Source organism: Bos indicus, chromosome 14 (genome assembly GCF_029378745.1).
Source record: "Bos indicus isolate NIAB-ARS_2022 breed Sahiwal x Tharparkar chromosome 14, NIAB-ARS_B.indTharparkar_mat_pri_1.0, whole genome shotgun sequence".
NCBI lineage: Eukaryota > Metazoa > Chordata > Mammalia > Artiodactyla > Bovidae > Bos > Bos indicus.
The window spans coordinates 26603666-26612524 of record NC_091773.1 but is presented as its reverse complement, the minus strand read 5'-3'; the positions used below and the strand labels follow the sequence as shown (position 1 = coordinate 26612524).

The 8859-nt window shown below is 44.6% G+C and overlaps 1 long non-coding RNA gene across 1 annotated transcript; it reads left to right on the top strand.

Annotated features, from left to right (window-relative positions):
- Window positions 1-268: 268 nt before the first annotated feature.
- On the top strand, window positions 269-5039 carry LOC139186899 (uncharacterized). The gene is made up of 2 exons (XR_011570580.1): window positions 269-896; window positions 4076-5039. It is a non-coding gene; the product is annotated as an uncharacterized lncRNA (long non-coding RNA).
- Window positions 5040-8859: the final 3820 nt, after the last annotated feature.

The following is an 8859-nucleotide window of genomic DNA, read 5'->3' as shown; positions in this document are numbered from 1 at the left end:
CATGGGAATTCTCACAGATGGTGAGTTGTGGGCAGGAGCAGTATCAGCAGGATAATGTTCAAAGTCTCTTGGTTGAAGGGCATCCAGGATGCAGAGGGTCACTGGTTAACTCAATGAAGTTCTTGGAAGAGTGGACAGATAGCATGTCTCTGAGGGAGTTTTCTCTGAACGTCCCTCTCTGGGCTGGGAGTTCTTTGTGTTGTTGGGTGTTTGTGTGCTTGGCTTGTAATTAGAGCCAGCCAGCGGGTGACGTGAGAGCAGGGCCGAGGTGGCTGCCAATCTGTATTACTGGTCGACAGCCAGGCACATGTTTTAGGACCAGACAAACACAAGTGTTTGAAACTCTTGAGAGTCCCTGTACAGCAAGGAGATCAAACCAGTCAATCCTAAAGGAAATCAACCCTGAATATTCATTGGAAGGACTGATGCTGAATCTGCAATACTTTTGTCAGCTGATGCGAAGAGCCGGCTCATTGGAAAAGACCCTGCTGTTTAGAAAGATTGAAGGCAGGAGGAGAAGGGGGTGACAGAGGATGAGACAGTTTGATGGCATCACTGACTCAATGGACATAAGTTTGAGCAAACTCTGGGAGATAGTGGACAGGGAAGCCTGGCGTGCTGCAGTCCACGGGGTTGCCAAGAGTCAGACACAACTTAGTGACTGAACAACAACAACAAACAGAAGTGTGAACGTCCTACCAGGAAAGCAGAGAAAGCTGCTAACAAGTAGAGTTTCACCAGGATGACAGGCAACTCTGCCTTTCCCCTAGTGTGGGGCCACGGGTGTCCCTTAAGACAAATCCAGGATTATCCTCAGAGAGAAGCTTTGCCTATTCCAGAGCTCGAGTAATTGTTTATCTGATGCTCCAATATTCAACACTGAAGGAAGATGTCAGGTATGACCTTGGTCCAATGGCAGTTTATGGAATGGAACTGAGGAAAGAGAGACCAGTGGGGTGGGGGGCAGGTATTATAATAGTTTGAAAGCCTGGACAAGGGCAATGGGTGTGAGATGCAAGGGGAAAGGGTTCTAACGCCCTAGAGAGAGAGAGAACTGGCAGGTCTTTGTGACTGAATATGGGAGCCAAGGGAGAGTGAAGTTTGGCCCTGAGACTGGGAGCCCAAGACATTTACAAGGACAGCAGAAATGGCAGAAACAGAGAAGGTGTCAAGAGGGAAAGCTTGTGTGGGGGAAGATACATTTGTTTTTAGACATGCTGATTTTGAGATAATGGCGAATATCAGTTAGCCTAAGATAAAGGAATGAAGCTGGATTCACACTTGGAAGCCACCTAAATAAAGAAGATTCCTGATGGAAGTACATCGTTTCACCTACAGAATCATCTTGCTGAAAAATAAACTTGAATCAGCTCACACCTCTCCATCTGACCATAGTTTAGTGGAAATTTGGATGGGTGGAGGGATCGATGTGTTAAACAACCCTAGGGGGATGTGATCAGCAAAATTCACAGGGTGGATTTTGGGCACCAAGGAATGGGTGTTTTCTACAAATAAATTGTGGGAGCTGGGGGTGTAGGAAAAGAAAAAAGAGGAATCAAATGATTAAGGGAGATTTATTGAAGAGTGACGTGTGTGGACCTTATTTGGATCCCGATCTGAACAAAGAACAAACCAACTCTTTAAAAACTTTATGAGACAACTGAGGAAATGTGACTGCTTGGATATTTGCTGATATTATGGGATTCTTCTTCATTTTTAGACATATTAATGTTTTCATGGTTAAGGCTTTTTAAAGGGCCCTTACATTTTAAAAGGGCTGCTCTGGTGGCTCAGTGGTAAAGAAACTGCCTGCTAGCGCAGGAGACATGGATTCAATCCCTGGGATGGGAAGATCCCCTGGAGAAGGGAATGGCAACCCACTCCAGTATTCTTGCCTGGAAAATCTCACAGACAGAAGGAGCATGGTGGGCTACAGTCCATGGGGTCACAAAAGAGTCGAACATGGAGACCAAACAACAACAACATTTTAAAAATACACTGGAATATTTACAGATGAACTGATATGATTTCTGAGATTTGCTGCAAAATAATCTGGTGGGGGGCATGGGGAATGGTGGGGTACAGACAAAACAAGAGTGGCCATCAGTGAATGACTGTTGGACTTGGGTGGTGTTACCTGGGGACAGGGTAAGGGGTCATTACACGATTCTGTCTCTCTCTGTGTTTAAACATTCCATAATAATAGGGTAAAAACAAATGGAGTGCTCACTCTGTGGAATTACATTTCCTTTTAAAAGTAAGTGTCTATACCCAGGGGAGCAGGTAACCCAGAACAGAAAAGCCTGGGAAAGTCTCATATTTAAGGTGAAATCAGGAAATGAGGGACAATAGGTGGAACAGAACCAGAGCGTCCTCCTGGTTTGGAATTCAGCAAACTAGGGTTTGAGTTTAGCTCTAACTCTTACTAGCTTTGTCATTGTGAGCACATCGTTGACCTTTGTAGGCCTATGAGCCTCAGTTTCCTTATCTGTAAAGTGGGGGTAATAACTGCATCTCCTCCACAGAGTCAATACAAGCTTTAGAGGAAATGATGTGTGTAAACCATCTGACCTGCCTGACACAAAATAAGTGCTCATAAACATTAGTTGTTAGCACTGATGTTTTATCACTGATCAGTGTGGTCAGAAAACTGGAAGTGTTACTGTCATGTCCGACTCTTTGCCACCCCATGGACTGTAGCCCACCAGGCTCCTCTGTCCATGGGGATTCTCCAGGCAAGAATACTGGAGTGGGTTGTCATGCCCTCCTCCAGGGGATCATCCTGACCCAAGGATCAAACCCAGGTCTCCCACATTGCAGGCAGATTATTTACCATCCAAGCCACCAAGGAAGCAGTGATGTTTTACCACTGATCAGAGCGGTCATGAAATGTGAGAAAATAGCCAGAGCATGTAGTGTGATGGAAGGCAAGAGAAAATTGTAATGAAAGGGCAGTGATGTTAGTGTCATGTTACAATCAAGGAATCTGTTACTTTCATTGGATGATGTAATTTGGAGCTCACCGGGGACCACAAAGAGGTGGCGTGTGCCACCTGATGACAAGGAACTGGGTTAGGAGTGGTGATGAATCACTGGGAGCAATGGCTAAGTGAAGTGTTTTTCCTTATTTGGCGATGAAAGAAAGAAAACGGATGGAGCAGCAAAAAAAGGGGGGCTTTTCTCACAGTAAAAGGGGCTCTCGGGGAGAGGAAGAAGCCTGTGGAAAAGGAGGGAGGAGGATGCTGAGCCTGGAGCAGAGTCCTCAGCTACAGAGAAGAGATGGAGGTTAGAGATTCAGGGGAGGAGATTGACAGTGAGTTAGGTGGAGAATGAAAGCCGGACAAAGCCATGAGAGCAATCAGGGTTTCTGAGGACCCCGAAAGGCACTGGGAGGGAGGAAAAATAATGGAAGGGAAAAGATCAGAAGGAGACGCTTGGAGAGTGACAGTGAGAACAGGGAGTGGGGGCATGCCATCAGGGCTGGTGGCTGAGGCTATGAGGCTGGTGACAAGCGAGAGCAGGTTTGTGGTGCAGACTGGGGTCCCCTGCAGGCAACATCTGCACCTGGCCTGGTGGCAGAGACTGTGGCCTCCGATGACTCATCTAGGGTGACTGGAGCATCCACAGTGGCCCGTGGAGGAGCAGAGACCTCCAGCTTCCCGGGGTGGAACTGCAGGTGCTGGAGGTCGGGAATTGCTGGGAACACATCCTGGAGAGCCGAGCCAGAGAAAAACAGGACAAAGCCAAGCCGGCCTGGGAGACACAGGGGCCAGACCAGACGTGTTGAAACGTGACATCCTGCCTTTGTTACTACTGCGCCCTTTCTCCACTGGTAGTCCTCAGCTCCACCTCCCTCTGCCCCATCTCTGAGCCCCATATGAAGGACAAGGGGACAGCATATTACCTGGTAAAAGGAGAAAACCTGGAAATTTAGGGCTTTGCTTAGTGTGAAAACTCCCGAGTCTAAATGTCATGACCTTTCAACAAAGGAGATTAGGAGCTGGGAAGAATATATCTGAAATCTAGATTAAACTGGATTATGGTATTGACATGTTTGTATCTTTTTTATACTCAGGTCTGGCCTCCCCTTCTTTTTGTCCCCCGATATTCATTGCTCCTCTTCCACACCAGTGGGATTTTAGCTGGGGACATGTCTGCTCGGAATACAGACTGTGTATCTCAGCCTCCCTTGCAGCTACGTGTGATTAAGCTGCCCGGCAATATGTGAGCAAGAATGCTGTATGTGAGCATCTGAGGAGCTTCCAGAAAGATAGCTGCTGTACACCCTACACCCTTTCTTGATTCCTTCCTGGAATTCCAGCCCGGCCTCCGTCTTGGAGCACAAAGACAGCCTCAGGATGGCCAAGTGAAGCTGAAAGAGAATTAATCCCTGAAGATTTGGAGTGAAATGGGTATCAGCCCAACACTGTCTGTACTTGAACTTCTGCAGAATTGGGATCAAACTTGTATTTTGTTTATGCTAATGTTATCTGAGAATTTTTTGTTATGTGCTGCCAAGCCTGACTCTACTGACATGTCAAGTATTAAAATTAGTAGGTAAAAAAAAAGATAACATAAAAGATAAAGACATGATATTTATAAGAAGAGAATAAAATTACAGAAATAAAATTATAAGCCAAATTATCATCGATTAGACCAACCTATAACAATGAGTACTTTTTTTTTTTTAAACAATGTGTTCTTAAGAATATTCAGGGGGAGACTTCCCTTCTGGTCCAGTGGCTAAGACTCTGCTCTCTCCATGCAGGGGACCCAGGTTTGATCCCTGATCAGGGAACGCAAAGCCACATGTCACAGCTAAGGATCCTGCATGCCGAAACAAAGACCTGGCACAGCCAAATAAAGCAATAAATCAAAAATAAGGATGAGATGGTTGGATGGCATCACCAACTTGACGGACATGAGTTTGAGTAAGCTCTGGGAGTTGGTGATGGACAGGCAAGCCTGGTGTGCTGCAATCCATGGGGTCGCAAAGAGTTGGACATGACTGAGCAACTGAACTGAAGCATTTTTTAAAAGTATATTCAGTGACTTATTCAACAGGTTTATTGTGTCAGGCCTGCATCAGATTGGGAGCATGCCATAAAGAGGCCAAAATCCCTGACCTTTTGTGGGAAAATCATAATACACATATGATGGGAGGAATAAGCAGGGGGTGCCATGGGCACATAGGCTCCTCCTACAGCCTGAGGGAGGGGTCAGCACCAGCTTTCTCAGAGCTGAGCCCTTAGGAACACGTAGGATCTGTTAGACAAAGAAGAGGGAAGAAGTAGGGTGCCAGGCAGCAGGATCTGCTGTGCAAACACTTGGACTTGAGGGAGTATAGCACTTTTGGAGGGCTGCAAAAACAGCAGTTAAAAATGAGGTTTGTTCATGCAGAACAAGGCTGAGACATGACAAAACAGAGCCCGAAAACATGCATTAGCAGAGGCCTCCAGTGAAATGGAATGAGACATTACTCAGCATAATGTCTTCAAGTTTCATCTATGCGGTAGCACGGGTCAGAATTTCCTTCCTCTTTAAGGCTGAGTAATATTCCATTGTATGTAGAGACCACATTTGTTCATCCACACATCCCCGGACATTCGGGTTGTTTCCACCTTTTAGGAGCTACCACATTTGTTTTGTTTTGTTTGTTACCACCTGTGGTGGAGGCTTAGTTACAGTAAAAAGAGTTGGGAGAGAAGTCTGCAGGGAGAGGATGAAACCCAGAGCAGAATAGGAACAGAATCCATTCCTTCTTTTTTGCAAATGTGGCAACTGAAGTCTGAATAGCTCAAAGTCCCAAAGAACTAGGGTCTTCTGACCTTCAGACTGCTTTTTCTTCTAGTGCCATTTTTACCACAAAGCTAATCTGAATCCAGCTGAACCTCATGACAGTCGAGAGCTATGGGTACTGCCAGATGCAGAGATCTGAAAGCTTGAGGGCAGAGGTCGGAACCCGATGGCAGGATGTCACACCTGCACAGAAACAGAGCTGGAGGGACTGTCCCAGTAAAACTGTCAGCGTGCTTCGGTCTCCTCTCTGTGGGACCTTCCTCTCCACCTTGGCTGTTCACATGCTCTCATGTGTCCATCTTCTTCCCTTCCTTGCTCTCAGCAGGATAAGAACCATCTCTGCTGAGCAGGTAAAAGATTATGTAGGTGTTAGCTCCCAGTTCCAGTGACACCCCTCTCAGGGAGATTTATATTTTAACAGGCAACTTCAGAAAATGGATAGTGTTAGGACCCAAGAGAATGAGACTCTGAGGGTGGAACAATACAGGGCGAGTGTAGGGTATTCATGTAGGAGATGCCTCCTCTGCTTGGTGGGGGCAGGGGGTGGGGGGGGTGGGGGGGGTGGGGAGCTCCGTTAGAAGCAGCGGGAAGTTGCCCACCCAGCCTCCTTCCCAGGCAGAGTGCAGGCTCATTCACAAACATCTTAGGTCTCTGTTTCTTTTCTTTCTCAGAATTCTTCCTTGAGAGAAAATACATCTTGTGTTTATTTAACCACCCACATCACATGCACTATAGCTTTCTGCATGAAAGTTTTCAGTCAAACCTAGGATAATTAACCACTGGCCAAATATTTCAAACTTGGGTGAAGGAGTCAAGGATATAGAAGTGTTTTGGTTGCCATTTTGCTACTTTATTCTCCAGGTTTATCATGGGTAAATAATAATAAATAAATACTGTCATTGAAGAATATCTTCCTTCTTTAGCCTTTGACAGTGAACACCAGACAAGATATAGCTTCACTGGGGCTTCCCTGGTTGTCCAGTGGTTAAGACTTCATGCTTCCATTGCAGTGACCCTGGGTTCAATCCCTGGTCAGGGAACTAGAACTCACATGAGACAACTAAGACCCAGTGCAGCCAAATAAATACTTTTTTTTTTTTTTTTTTCAAAAGAAAAAAAAAAGAGAGAGAGATAAAATCAGTCCTGAATATTCATTAGAAGGACTGATGCTGAAGCTGAAGCTCCGATATTTTGGCCACCTGATGTGAAGAACTGATTCATTAGAAAAGACCTGATGCTGGCAAAGAGTGAAGGCAGAAGAAGAAGGGGACGACAGAGAATGAGATGGTTGGATGGCATCACTAATTCGATGAACGTGAGTTTGAGCAAGCTCCAGGAGTTGGTGAAGGACAGGGAAGCCTGGCATGCTGCAGTCCATGGGGTCACAGAGAGTCAGACACGACTGAGGAAGTGAGCTGAACTGAACTTAATTAATAATCTGCCTTATTTTCCTTTGTCCATTTTTATTAGTTTCACACACACATATCACCTTGCTCCTGCATTCTACATAGAGTACCACAAATTCTAGACACACCAGCATCCTCTGTACCTTACTACAAGGATTGTTTTTTATACAGGGTATCCCAATTGTCTCTGATATCAGCTATTACCCACAGATAAATGCAAGCATATATAAATCCTCCTTGAGGAGTCACAGTTTATGAAAAAGTAACTTATTTCCTTTATATATATATATATACATATATATGTATATACATGCATTATATATATATATATAGATAGAGAGAGAGACAGAGAGAGAGGGGCTTCCCAGGTAGCACTAGCAGTAAAGAACCTGCCTGTCAATGCAAGAGCCATAAGAGATATGGGTTCAATCCCTGGGTCGGGAAGATACCCTGGAGGAAGGCATGGCAACCCACTCCAGTATTCTTGCCTAGAGAATCCCATGGATAGAGGAGCCTGGTGGGCTACTGTCCACTGTCACAAAGTCAGACACGACTGGCGTGACTTAACATGTAACATATATATATAGGCTTCCCTGGTGGCTCAGATGGTAAAAAATCTGCCTGCAACATGGGAGACCCGGGTTCAGTCCCTGAGTTGGAAAGATCCCCTGGAGGAGGAAATGGCAACCCACTCCAGCATTCTTGCCTGGAGAATCCAATGGACAGAGGAGCCTGGTGGGCTACAGTCCATGAGGTCATTCCATGGACTAACATTTTCACTTTCATACACACACATACATAATTCATATATAATTTTATTATTTCCGTGAAAATCAAATGTCTCCAATGACAAAACAGAATGTATAGGACAGTAGCAGGAACTATGAGTTATCTAGTATTTCAAGGCTGGCAGGATACATTATCCTCACATGATCCTCACAGACACAGTGGTCAAAATGACAAATAGTTGCTTAATTTATAAATGTAGACCCTTGGTCTCAGATGTAACTTGCAGAAGGTACAAGGCTATCTGATTTAGACCTGAGTCTTTTAATTCCAAATCCCACCCTCTCTCCTCTTTGCTACCTGTTGGTCATCACTGTCTGCATATCTCTGCTGAGCTGACTGCCCAATCAGCTTGAAATCTCTGCTAAAACCAACAAATGTAGCAAATGGCAATCTTAGATCTCAGCCTCAATGTGTGATTCTCTCAAGGCGTCACTTAATCAGGCTTGACATTTTTAAATAAGGCTGAAATGTATGTTGTTGTAGATATGTTCTTTATATTTATTTATTTACTTTTGTTAGGTCATGCTGTGCAGGTTTCAGGATCTTAGTTCCCCAACCAGGGATTGAACCCTCACCCTCAGCAGTGAAAATGCAGAACCTTTAACCACTGGACCACTGCAGGGAATCCCCTCTTAAAAGTAGCTATTTGTAAAAAATGTTTCACTATAAACCGTTTCTTAATAATCCTTTACCATTCTATAGTTTGGAAATAAGATTTTTTTTTAAGGTTTAAAAACTGAAAAACAGAACTAACTAAAATGTAAGTAAAATATAGGATTTTTACTAAATCACAGTAAATAAAATGTTTTCTAAACTCAAAATTACCCAAGCTGACATATGCAAAAGAAGCCATTTCTCTCACATT